This window comes from Aythya ferina (assembly GCF_964211825.1).
Source record: "Aythya ferina genome assembly, chromosome: 4".
NCBI classification, from domain to species: Eukaryota; Metazoa; Chordata; class Aves; order Anseriformes; family Anatidae; genus Aythya; species Aythya ferina.
This window is the reverse complement of record NC_140300.1, coordinates 52,578,525-52,592,379: the sequence shown is the minus strand read 5'-3', so window position 1 is coordinate 52,592,379 and position 13,855 is coordinate 52,578,525. Positions and strand designations below refer to the sequence as shown.

At 35.5% G+C, this 13,855-nt stretch overlaps 1 long non-coding RNA gene across 2 annotated transcripts in view; it reads right to left on the bottom strand.

Annotated features, from left to right (window-relative positions):
• Positions 1–9,767: 9,767 nt before the first annotated feature.
• LOC311436599 overlaps positions 9,768–13,855 on the bottom strand; it is a 30,844-nt gene continuing 26,756 nt past the window's right edge. For both annotated transcript variants that reach the window (XR_014692960.1, XR_014692961.1), the window contains one exon: positions 9,768–12,661. This is a non-coding gene — a long non-coding RNA (uncharacterized lncRNA). The remainder of the gene's footprint in view (positions 12,662–13,855) is intronic.

Sequence of the window (13,855 nt, the reverse complement as noted above, 5' to 3'; positions counted from 1 at the left end):
CATATTTAACCTCTATTCCTCTACTTCTTAGAGAGAACTGTATCGTTTAGATAGATCCTGAAAGTCATTTGGAAATGTAGGTTTCATGCATCTTAAAAAAAAATAAATAAATAAATAAAATACAACACCTATTTGTCAAAACTCTCATTTCCTATTAAGTGAAATGGAATTGTTGGTGTTACAGTGGTTTAGAGGGTTTCTCCTCTTCTAAATGAACACAACCTGCTGGATCTAGCAAATTCATTAAAAATGTGATTTTACAGGGTAGAGAGCTTAAGGAACTGCACAAACCCATCAGACTTTATGAGTTTCCAGACCAGTTTCATTCACAGGGTGCGAGTGAATATCTCCCAGTTTCCAGAGAGCCTCCCTTCACAAATAAAAAGAACAGAGATAAATTTGGAAACATGTAAAGTAATCATAAAATATAATTAAAATATAATTGTATTCTCAGTCTATTGTGGCTATCTTACTGATTAGAAGTTCATCCATCAGTAAATCCTCCGATAAATCAATCACAGGGGGTCTGATCCTAATTTCACTCTAGTTTTGAAGGATGGCAGTGAGCAAATTTTCCAATGTAATTCCAAGCAGGCTGAGGACCAGTAAACCTACATTATGAAGCGGCAAAACATGTGTCTACTTTAAACCTATGTATGATCTCTGAAGTTAATGGGGTCATTTACATATATGTTAAGTACATACAATACTTAGCAATTGCTGAATCAGCACCAGGGCTCTTTCACATGAAGGAGTTTCAAAAATGAACACAAGTAAAGTAGACAACCAAGCACAGGTTTTCTCCACTTGATATGTGCAAAATATACTTCGTGGTCAGAAAGTGAAAATAAAAACCAGGTAAATTCCATGTTACTGCACTAATATCAGACAGATGACCATAATTTTCCACTTACATCCCAGTTCACATGAGTGTTAAATATCAGTCCTGCTGGTGTTTTATGAACTTTACTCATAGCGATTACAGATGGTACTAAAACCAAGTCCATTGTTTGACTGTTCTTTACAGTCCCTTTCTTGTACATGTGGGTAGTACATCTGTAGGAAAAACATGCCAAAGTAAAAAAAAATCAGGGCCAAAAAAAAAAAAAAAAAGAGAGAGAAAACAGGTGTCTTCTTGAATATTCAAATAAAGATGGGTTATACATGCAGTGAATGCTCATGTTGCCCTCTTCAATTTTAGTCCTACACTTCTGTATAATATGAGTCTATTATCCCAAATTAAGTCTACCAACACATAGCAGCTCTCCAACCAGTGCCAGCAAAGTGACAGGTGAATGACTGCCCCAAAAACCCAGGCCATGTGCTGGTGGTCTTGATGACTGTTAACACCTTGCCTCAGTTCCTGCTAAGCATTGTGAATGGAAATGGCAATGAGACAGTTTCCCCTCCAGATCTGTTGCTGACATACACTTCATTACATACCAGCCTTTGAGGGAAATCACAGTGTACGCTCAAATAAATTCCCAGCTATATGGGAAATCTAATACGCGGGAGGTTGGCTTGTAGTTGTTGTTTCATGCTGTTTTGATATAAACTGTCTAGGGAAAGTATAACCACACTGATAAGCTTTGTGTTGGTTCAATGTTCTGCCTCCTCGGCTGTCATGTAGCTGTCTTGGTCCACCACAAAATGCTATCTGAGGCTGCCATTTTCATTTAATTGTCTTGCATTCACATGTTTCACTCCTGACTGAAAGAGACTCCTCTCTGGTAGCTCTGCCATCCCTGGGATGGGAGTTTGAGTGCAACCCAGGCACATGCTGACAGATCCCTGTCTGGTTGCAAGAAATCTCATGCCAAGACTTTTTCACAGTGAAAGTATACTTAAGAATTTAGGAATGCTTGAGTGGTTATTAAAATCCAAACCTTACAGATAAGACAATACAGACAGCCACCAGCTGAGATAAATAAATGCCAAACACAGACAGGTCCACCCAGGCATTTCTGGGTTCAAGGATTTATGCCTTCATACACGCCTATCAAGGAATGCTTTGCATTCCCAGTTGTGAAAACCATGCCTAGTTATTTGTTTGCACGTATATGGTAATAGATCTCCTCATGATGTAAACATTTGTGTTTACAAGATGGGCCTTGGACAGTAAAAATTTTTACAGTTCAGGTCTTCTGTGTCTTAAGTTATTTTAAGTTTTAAAAGTTCATGACTCTTGTTTTTTGTAGCAACTATATGAATGATTTTATCACTGTAGCAAATGTTTCCAATATTTTTTTCAAACACAAAACCACTAAGCAATCTTTGTATTTACTATGCTTTGCTTTAACACATAAATCAAAAGACAATAACAAGCCTAATGTCAAAGAAAATTTTTGACACTTCATACATTAAATAAAAGCAGCCGATAAACAGTTTAGATGAAATTATGGCTTGAAATGTAGTTCCCAAGAGGACTGTGGTTCATAAATTGTTTTTATACTGCCTCTGTCATTGTTGATTTGAGATATGCACAAGACACCCACAGTCATTACCAGTGAAACCATTATTTAACCTGCCTCTGCTCTGACTGATATTTAGACACACGGAGACTACCAACCATCTATTTATGTGAAAAATGTGTTGTTTTGTTGTCATCACATGTGTAGCATGTTGCCTTCTATTTGAAAGCTTGACACATAATAAAAAAAAAAAGGGGGGGGGGGGGAGAGGAGGAGGAAGGGGAAAGAGGGGAAGGAGAGAAAATCAGACTTTAAATTTTGGCCTTTCCTGAATCCCAGAAGATTTTCTGTAGTTACCTTGGGTGCTCAAGGCAAGGTGATTTCTGATCTGTGCAAAAGACACTTAATACTTGATTGACAATCTATTTAATCTCATTTACTCTCAAAGGTGAACCATTTCAAGCTCGTAGATTCTTCATTGCATCACAGTTTTCAAATTTCTTTAGAAAACATACTTTCTTTTTCTTTTATGCTTAATCTTTTGCTGTAGCTAAAAGGGACAACATAGCTTACTGTGTCAAACATTCCATTCTGATTATTGCCAGAATATTTATACTAACTGCAAAACTGCAAAATAAATATGCCAATATTCACTTTAAATACCAGAAACAGGGAATAGTTTGTGTGGAACTAACCATTATGGTTGGCATAGTTCAGAGCAAGATTTTCATTTCTTCCTCAGTTTTTCTGGTGGAAGAAAGTGTTTTCCAAAATACTTGAAATTACATAATATTGCACCATTCACAAGGTCTTGGTTCTTCAAAATTGCACTCTCCATGTGATCACTTACCTCTCAGAAGAATAAGATAATAACTTACTCAGCTATGCTCTTCGTTATTTCACCACTGAATACTTCAAAATAAGTTGAGAAAGAGAGCTAAGAGTTGATTCAAGTATCCACTGTAGAAATGTTCTAATAGCAATGAATTCTAAATAGAACATCCATGGACAAGTCCAGTGAAATGATAAATTTATTAAGTGTACCACTTGTTTTTTCATAGGTCAAGGTACATCTCTCTGCAAGCAAAGGTGGTAAGCTTCTCAAAGCACCCCTAATCACTATGCTAACTATGTGACAGCACATTTGCTAAAAGCTATACAAATGGAACATTGTACCTGAATGGCAACTATATGCTTTCAGCACAAACAAAACTAGTAGATTTTAAGAGAGATTTTATGCCTTCATGAGCAGCTAGTCTTTAAAGAGTATACATCCTTAGCACAAATCCTGATGATGAAGTATGTGCAGGCAGAGATCTTAAAAAAGAGCCTATATGAAAGAAAGTCTACATGGCCCAGCAGATTTCCTACTTGCTGTACTTTCAGTTCAGTATTCTAACACCTCTACACAGAGATTTTACAGCAGTGGATGATTATTTGAAAAAAAAATAATAAATAAAAAGAGGGTCTATCTGAAATAAACCATAAATATATTCCAGCTCCTCCACTTATGATATTTAGTTGCCATTGTTTTGTGAGGAATGGTACAGTTTGTTGATAGCACTATTTTTTTTTTTCTTCATGACAATTTATACTAGTAGGTGTCACTGACACTTCAGAAAAACTGTAGAAGCTAGCTGGCAGCTAGCAGGCTATATTTGTAAATTGAGCCTTTGGCTACTGTGTGCATACAGTGTTGTGGGGACAAACTGAGAAGTACAAACATATTGTGCTCCTACAAATCATGAATTTTTCAATGGTGAGATTCACAACAATAAATAGTGTACATAAGTGTAATACATGCAACCGACTTAGAAAAAAAAAATTAACCAGAATTGGAAAGCTCTTTACCTGTCCTATTTATAAGTGAAGGTTCAAATAGTCTTTTTGTTGTTATTATATTTCATTATTTTTAAATATTATGGAAAGGCTCTACTTCCAGTGTCATTAAAGCATATAATTAATTCCCTGAAAACCACAGGCTTTTCCTTTACTTTATTTTTTTTATTATTTTTTGGTTTTGTTTTTGTTTTTGAGGGAGTGAGTGTAAAGCTAATCATCCAGTGAAAGGTTTATCCTTTTATGGTATTAGGAGTTGAGCTCACCTTTGGGTTGTGTCCAAGGAAAAAATCTACAGAGAAGAAATGTATTCCTTGAGGGCCATTAAACTTGCACTAAACATTAACATTGATAGTATGTTGATCTAGCTTCTGTCCTCTTACTGCCCTCATTAAAGTGACTAACAACCTTTCCTTCATCAAATCCAGTGGCCTCTCACCCAGTCTTTTGTGCTGAAATCCCTGCTACCTTCAACACGTGGGAACAAACTCCTTAGAACTTTAAATGTGGCTTCCTTTGCTCTTCTCTCTCTTAGCCAAGTAATTCCTCTCCCCACTTCCTCTTTATTGCTGCAAAAAGAGAAATTCATTATGAGATTCAGAATGTATTCAGACAAACATCTTAGTTGTTCAGGACAGGAATTTAGCTGCCTTGTACCTAAGCCAGAGGTTCAAAAACCCTACTCCTGGGCACAACAAAAAGTCTGGAGTCACCTAAATTCATCCAGCACTAACTCTCCTGAAGAGCACAGACTTTATCCTCATGCCTGGTCTCCCCACTTGAATGCAACCAAATTTCAGAAAATAGTAACTGTTTCCCCCCCTCCCTTGCTTTCTAGATAGAGTAATTAATGATGTATTCAAGAACCAGACATTAGTCTTTCAACATTCAAGAGGCCATCAGTGTTTTATAGAAGAGTAAGAGAGATCCAAATGAAACCAATACCTCCTAGCAACTCTGTTGCCTCCCTTTCCAATGACCCTGTCTTATCCTGGACTCTCAGGTTTGGTGACACCCATCAGTACAGCATCAATATAGCAGCACAGCTCTGCACACTCTGCTCAAGACCCTGCTGTACTGAGCGCCTTTGGCAAGGACACAGCCTGTGTCAGGGTCACACTTGGCTCCTGGCTTATTTCCTTAGTGGAGGAGCAGTCTCCCTGTGCCCTGGCAGCCTTATCAACTCAGGGCTGAGACCCTCTGCCCGGTGTCAGCATCCCTGAAAACCCAGTATCACAGTGACTGACTTACTGTCAGAAGGCTGATGCCTAGCATCTCTTATGGGATGGCTTTACTCAGGGGCTTTGTGCTGCCTTGGCTGTGAGACCTCAGGCCTCCATCTCTGTAGCTTGTCATCTAGCTGTCCACACCCCTGTTACTGTACTTCATTATCTCTTTTTCTTGCTCCAGAAGCAGATTAAATGTGCACAAAAATAGGCACATTTCATCTCTACTTTCTCCCCTCTGTTTTGTTGCTTTTTTATTATTCCATTACATTCCCAGTTATTTGTTGTCCTTTGTTCTTTTATTTGTTTTTTTTTTTTGTTCTGTTATTTGTTGTTCTTTGTCCTGTATGTCTTTCTCAGACAAATTCTAGCTCCAAACTGAGGTCCAATTCCTCTGTCTTTCCTTGTGACTAACTAAACTTTCCTTCAAACCTTCTGACTTCATCTCCCTTCACAGTACATAACACCTCACACTGAAAATGTTCACAAATCATGATTTTCTGTGTTCATGGAAATGGTCACAGTTACTCTGTCTTCTAAGTTCTCAGGCCAGGGTTGTTTATATGGTATTTTCTAGGTTAAGTTTCCAACATCAGACAAAATATGCAGAGCACAACCCTGCACTGGGGTGAATCTGAACTCCTGCATATGAAAGCACCCTGCCCAGGCTTGCAGCACAGTTTCTTAGTTTCCTGAGAATAGAAAGGAAAAAAAAAAAAAAAAGAAAAAAAAAAAAGCTAGTAACACTGACAGCTCACTGCAGCTCTTGACTTGAAGGTTAAGATTCAGTTGTTAAATTTTCTTCCTTGAACACTTAAGGATTAATTATTGCCAATGGGCTAAAAAAAAATACTAGTCACAGAAGATGTATTCTAAATTGTTTTCTTTTGATGTCAGTTAATGATTTAATTTTTTCAAGGGCTTATGAGAAATATGCTGCTTATTCTCAAACAGGTATATAAAGGGACTTGTCTGTATGTAGAACACAGACAGAAAAGAGTTTTTACATAATCAAAGTACAAACATGCTTGACCTACATTTTGTGCTTCTATTTGTTCTTCGTATGTGTGATATAGTGTGACATTACCTTTATGTCTAAGATTTTATTTTATTTTATTTTATTGTTAGAAAAGCAACTGAGGAATGTAGGCACACTCACAACTAAAACAACCTCTTTTTATTCCTGACTGTTTTAACCCTCTCCTCTGAGAACAGTCCCTTGAGTGAAGGTTTATAGCCAATCACCAAAAAAAAAAAAAAAAGAAAGAAAAAAAAATAGGGGGTCCATTGCCTTCCCCTTTTAATTGTAGGGCAGGGGCCTTTAACTTTCCATGAGGTTTTACTGAGAATTTCTTCTGGGCAGAATTTCCTTGAACCTGGTAATCAAGACCACAGGATATTTGTTAATTGTCTTTGACATGCAGAATTATCTGCATTTACCCAAGCTAATAACATCACCTCAGACATACTGTTTACATTTTAAACACATGGTTTAAAATCATCTATAAATTCAATTACTATTTAAATAACACAAAGATTGACAAATACTAGAAAAGATTAAAGAAATTAAGAGAAATAGACAACTTTGTCCTTAGTTCATCCTGTTTGAATTATAATCCCTGAAAGACTAACACAATTTGGGAAATCCCTCTTGTCTATAGTTCTTCTCATACTAAGGCACAATTGCATCGACTAAAAGTCAAGTTAGAGCCTTAATTTTGAATAGGCTTGCTTCTGTGGGCTGAAGTCAATAACCTTAGTGATATGTACAAGATTTCCAGTTTTCAGAACATGAGAAAACTGAGTGTACATGTATAGTTGTATAAAATGTTAGAAAGAAAAAAAAAAAGTATGCCTTGCAGAAAAGTAGAAATTAGTAGGTGTACTGTTCTGAATCAACATATCTGAAAGTATTTATAAAACTTAAACAATTTTTTAAGTATTTATATAACTTCTACTTTGAAAGAATATCATGGTTGGTAATGAAACTAGGTAGCATTAAGTAATCTATGAAACAATTTAACACAACTTAATTTCATTTTCTCCTAATTTATCCACAAGATGAGATTTATTTAAACAATATTCATTGCTCAAAGTTACTTGATTAATATTTTCTTAAACTTCATAACTCATTTGCTTTACCCATTACCAAGCACGTTTTCAGCATGTAGCATTTAAAAAATAAAAATAAATAAAAATAATGGAAGTTAGTGTACTTAGACACCAGTCATGTACCCATGACCAAACTACATAATTTTATAAGAATAACTTATTTTTGTTAGCTAGTTTATTCTATTTGCTAAAGGCATCTATTTGACTTTCCTCTGTCTCCCTTATTCCCATCCAAATCTTATGCCATTTTACAAATTTCTAGTGGTGCACAGTTATGATTATTTCACATTTTATACTACAGTTAAGGCTTCCTAAATTATCATTAGCTTCTCTTGACATAATTTTGACATTCAGATCTAAAATGTCAATTTTAAAATCATTTTAAGATCATTTTAAGAGTTGTCTTTCATTAAATATTCTTGTTCTTTGTTAGAACACTCAGTGGAAAAGGACAGCTGTGTAGAGAGAGTGTGATGGGTCTTCCTACAGCCACAGCTTTCATCCAGAGTTAATGCAAGCTGAATTAACAGGCTTGATATTTAATTATGTAAACATCAAAGCCAATAATCATGCGGGGAAAAAAAAATGACACTGCAATAATAGCTAAACTTTGCTTATAATTATAGTGCTGCATTGGTCTACCTGGACCAATGCACCTGCTCTAAATCAAATCTGCAGAAGACAACTGTGATATCTTCCTTTCTGCAGTTATTCCTTACCTACCACACTGAGTTGTATTGTTTTATTGTGAGTGGGGACAGCTGAAAGCCAAATGAATAGATACCAAATATGTATTGAAGGTGACAGCATGGAGATGACAGGACAGTGTGAAGATCAAGATAACAGATAGTGATTGAAAAATAAAAATAAAATTAAAAAAAAAAAATAGAAGTAAAATAATGCTTTTGAGATTTTTTTTATCAGCAAGTATTGTTTGTTAGAAGTAAAATAATGCTCTTGCTGATTTTTTGTCAGCAAGTATTGTTTATTACCAAAAGTAAGCTATTTGTAGCTGGTCAGGGGTCCTGTTCATGGGTTAATCAGCCTCAGCAGGTGCTGGTGCAAGGGCTGGAGGCTCTCAAGCTCTCATGGGGACAGGTTCCCTGTCCTGGCCTTCCAGCTGCCTTTCCATCTGCAACTGATCTCTGTTCTCTGATCCTTCCTCCTGTTTTATTCCTATCAAAAGAAGGACTGTCCTGACATGTTTGCTAAGGACATTGGTAGAGCTGGCTGGTGAAGATGGTAGCAGCACCATCCTGAGAACAGGAGGGATAAGGGGAATTAGAATGAAGTCATACACTTTGCCCTCAGTCTTTCCTTCTTCCCCCTTTATTTCTTTTTTTCTCATTATGAAGATGCCTGACCTGATAGCTTTTCACTTCACTGCCTTCAGATGTCTCTGAAGTTTCTTTTGAAGCTGTAAAAATCATGCTATGAATCACAGCAGCAATGAGACACAAGCACAGGCTGACAGAACAAGAAGTCAGGCTGCCAGTTCAGTGCAGCAACATGCTCTCCAAGGTCAGTAAGGTGAATATGCTTTTCAGCAGGGTAAAATTAATGGAGCAAACCTTAAAAAATAAATGCATGGATAGCCTCTAGATCACAGTGCTTAGTGTAATAATCATCTCTCATCCCTTTTGCCTTGGAGTCTTTAGGCTTTGGTGCCCTTTACGCATCAGGTGCCTGAGCAGCAAGGTCTTCACCCCCTTTTTAGGAGCCCAGTTGTTATTGCTTTTGTTCAACCAACTTCCTGTTCAGCCATAATTCTGTAGTAGTAATAATTCTGTACTCATAATTCTGTAGAGGTAACTTTAAAAATGGCCCCAGTTCTATCTGCATCTTGAAGATTTTGTTATTTCAACACACATCTTTGAAATGCATGGGGGGGGACTGTTTTTACATACAGCAATGCATAGTTTTGCCCTGAGGGCTGTGGTCACAGTAGTTATAAATCCAGGACTGAATATCTTAAAGACAGTGGAAACGTTTTAGAGGCACTACAAGTGGCACCAGGGGAACAAGCATTTACAAAAAAGATTTCTACATGTAAAGCGAAGTTGTAAGAACACACTCCAAACCGTAACTTCCACTATCGATTAGTTCTCCTCGTTTATATCATCAAAGCTCAAGCACAAAGCAACCTGAATAAAAACAAGCAATGTGTATGTTTTACATTTGTTTTATATTCAATTAAACATCTTTGCTGCTATTTACATAGTTGAATGGCACTACATTTACACCATGCAATTTTGTGTTTTTTCTATGTAAATATTTCTTTAAAGCCAGATGTAAGTTCAAATTAGTTGTGAAAGAAACAGTAAAATTAAATAAATTTCCATTTGGGGGTGATCACAAATTACTCTAAAACTGAAGAGCAATTTTATTAAGATACAAAGTGAAAAGCAAACAATATTAAGCAAGCTGAACAAATGAGGAAAAATAACAGACAAGAATGCCTTTAAAAAGGTTTATCTTATTGCAATATATTATGAGGATTACAGGTAAATTTGAATTCAATGAGAGTTTTAATTCAAGCAGCATGAAGACACAGTTGTTTGAGATAAAAGCTTGTTGAAATTTCCACAGTGCAACTGGAAGCAGAATTTACCCCTTCTTTCTTTAATTCTAGTTAAATCATAAATGGCAATTTTATTTTTCCATCCTGTTTCCTCTTGAAATCCACTGCCAAAGTACACACTCCTTCAGAAGCCTGCCAAATTCTACATGATTTAAAAGTAAACCTTAAGAGAAAGAATGGAAAAGCACAATCACAAAACAACTAGCTCATAATCTTTCTTCACTTGTTTGTCTGACATCATGTTTCTCTCAGATGCAATGTTGTACCTAATTTAGACTTAAAAATCCTCAGTGGTAGCCATGGTTTTATTCCGTCTCTATTTTTTTTCCATCCCACAGATGATGTTATGTACAAATAACAAGAGAGCTCTTTAAAGCTGCATACTTCAAAATTCCACAGAAGTCTATTGGAACTGTAGGTGTTGAGGTACATAATCTGAGCATTAAAAAATAAAAAATAAAATAAAAAATAAAAAAATAAATTAAAAAAAAAAAAAAAAAAAAACAATTTGAGCTTTTGGGATGTAGTACATTTTCAAACCAAGCAAGCTAGATGTACAAGTCCATGTATCCCAGATTTTCAGATTTCTATTGTTTGGATAATGTTATCCACAGAATACTTATCAGTAGTCGTTTTGCAAATAGAAAGATAGATCAGCTGGTGTTCTGAAGAGATCTGTCCCGGGTCTAATGATTGTCAGCATCTCCATGAATGGTCCCAATCATAAAATATAAAATGTACATACATTTTGTACATAAAGGATGATAACAAGAACTGCAAGTATGTGGAAGAGAAAGGCCTGAATTAAAAATAATCTTGATGTAAGTGAGAAGTGATTGAGGAACAAATAGAAAGTTACTACACTTTCTGCAATACTCAACTGCACAGTAAGATGGAGAACAAGCACCTCATGTTAATTTGTTTTAGAGAAAGATTTTGTTGGATTTAGTTGTTATTATTATTAGCTGAACATTAACAAAAAACATCAAATTACCATCATAAATAAATAAATAAATAAATAATAATAAAAGATCATAGGAGATATTAATAGATGCACATGCTGCAAGAAAAGTGAGGTAAGCCTTCATTTTTACTCAACATGGGAGAGGTCTTGTTGCCCTACTGTGTCCGATTTTAGTCACTAAAAGGTGAGCTTAATTAGAGTCATCAAAACACATTAGACATTTAAGTGTAAAATTTAAATAAAATTTTTAAAAAAAGTTTTTAAAATAAATACAGTGTCAAGAAAAGAATACTAAAAATAAACATGCTAATCAAATATATAGAAGTCTGCTCTAAAGAAGAAAAGAACAACTTGCTCTCCATGTTGATGGTAGCTAGAAGATACAACAGTTTCAGTAGCAGCAGAAGAGTGTTCAGCTAAGATTCAGGAACAACTTTTGTCAGCAAGAAAGAAATACTGAAATAAATCACCTGAAAAACAAGGGAATCTTTGGAAATCTGTGAGAACACAAACACCTGCCCTGTACAGTGTTCTTGACACACCTCTGATCACACCTTGCAGCAAAAGGAGAAATATATGCCTCCTCAGATGCCATCCAGCCTCTCTGGCTTCTTTTAGTCTTTACAGTGTAAGCTGAGATGTCTAACAAATTATCTTTAATACTAAAAGTAATACTTTATTAAATTTATTAATTTTACTAATACTTTAATAATAGCTTTAGAGTCTAATATTTCTTTCTGAAAATATTTTGACTTTGTTTATTCAAAAGAATAATAGAAGGGCCATTTTGTCCTGTCAAAAGCCTAGAAAGAATATTCATACTGAAGAAAAACTAATTCCTGGTCATTTTCTGAGTATGCCACCATTCATCTAACACACTTCTTCAGCTACTTTTCAGTCCCATTATCAGGACGAATTTTGACTATGCCTTTGCACATGGTTAGGCTTTGCTCAGATGAATGTTCTTTAGCAAGGGAAGTAACTTTATTTAATTGTATTATTAAGGTAATGACTCCCGAAGGTGAAGGGTTAATAACACACACCAAATTTTACAAAAATTTCTTAAGGAAGAGATTCATCTTGGACCCACAGCCACAGAAAAGAACGACAATGATTGATCTTCTCACCACTCAGCAGCATCGGCAAAGTTACAAACATATTGTTTTTACTCCTCTTGGAGTTATTTATTGAGCAAAGGGAGGGTGGACAGCACTTCCTTTGAAGTCAAACATCTTGCTTGGATAAGGAGATATGTTGCATGAAACGAAAGTAATAAAAGGACAAAATACTTTATTAAATCTTCTTTATCACAACATTGTGTTCCAATAGCATGATCTAATTAAAGACGTATATGAACCTCTTTTCATCTGAGGATTAGTTCAGAGGCCTTCATTTATTCTGAAGCAAATACACTACTGAAAAGTTTCCAAGATTTCCAGTGATGTATTCTTTCCATTTTCTCTAATAGGTGTTGATGCTTTAACTACCTCTGCAAGATTTGTTGTGCAAAGAGGGGGAATGGCAGTTTCTGAAAGAAACAGACAAACAATTTCTTTATTATCAGAGCAGCAAGGAATATACAGGTTAGTCACTTAATATTGCAAAACTTCATAAATTGCATAGACATAACAGTAGACAGTGCTCAGAGTCTATTTCATTGCTTAGAAGTAGATAACTTCATTTCAGTCCTTTCCTTTGTGTGCAAGAGATGTCAAATCAAAAGTTTTAAAGATACTTTGGTCCAAAAACCTTTAAGAAATTTGGCATCCTATGCAATTCCTTTAAGATCAGTCTGACTTCCAGGTAATGAGAGTAGAGGGTGCTGATAATTTTCCTTAGGTGCTGCTAGAAGGAAAAAAAAAAATGTGGGACAAAGCTATTACCTTTATCCTGAACCACCCCAATAACTTTGTCTCTGATACTTGCAGTTGGCTTAATCCAGGAACAATATTTGCATTCAAAAAGATCTTGTTTTACTTACAAAATATTTTTCAACAAATTTTGTTTCTATTTCCTGGTAAATGTGGTTTTCAGTATAAAACAAACAGATAAATCTGATATTTCACATTCAGTAAGAGTTAACCATATAAACACTATAAATTTTTTTGTTTGTGTGTACTCTATTTCAAATCTGTAATAGCAAGGATTGGATGGCAAATAATTCCAGCCATTCTACCCACTGTCTACATCTCAGTAACTTTTGTGCAATGAAACTGTAAACTTGCATCAGGAATATGAATGCCCCTATATATAGGGGCCCCTATATATAGGGGCCCCTATTTATATGCCCCTATAAATATGAAATTAAAAATCAGGCAAAATACTATGTATGTATTTTGAAGTGACAGAATTGAAGTGTTTTTGTAAAATTTTTGTATTGCTGAGTTTCATTGACCTAGACCTAAAGGAGATTGTTACTTATCTAGAAACAAACATTTAATAAAAGGGGTGTCTCTTTTCTTCATTTCTTTTGCTACTAGATTATGCTCTTTCACACAAAGGTTTTTTGGCTTAACCTGCACTCACTTTTTGGTTCTTCTGCATTCAACAGTCATCCCAATATGTGTGTATGAAGATTCTTAATTGAGAAAAGTAATTTGAGTGTAATTTTTTAATTATGCTTACAAGTATGCTTCTTGTAGCCCTTACCAACTTCCATCAACCCTGTAATAAGTTCTTTACTCTTTGTAATCATGTATGAAATGACTGTAAGCAAAAATCA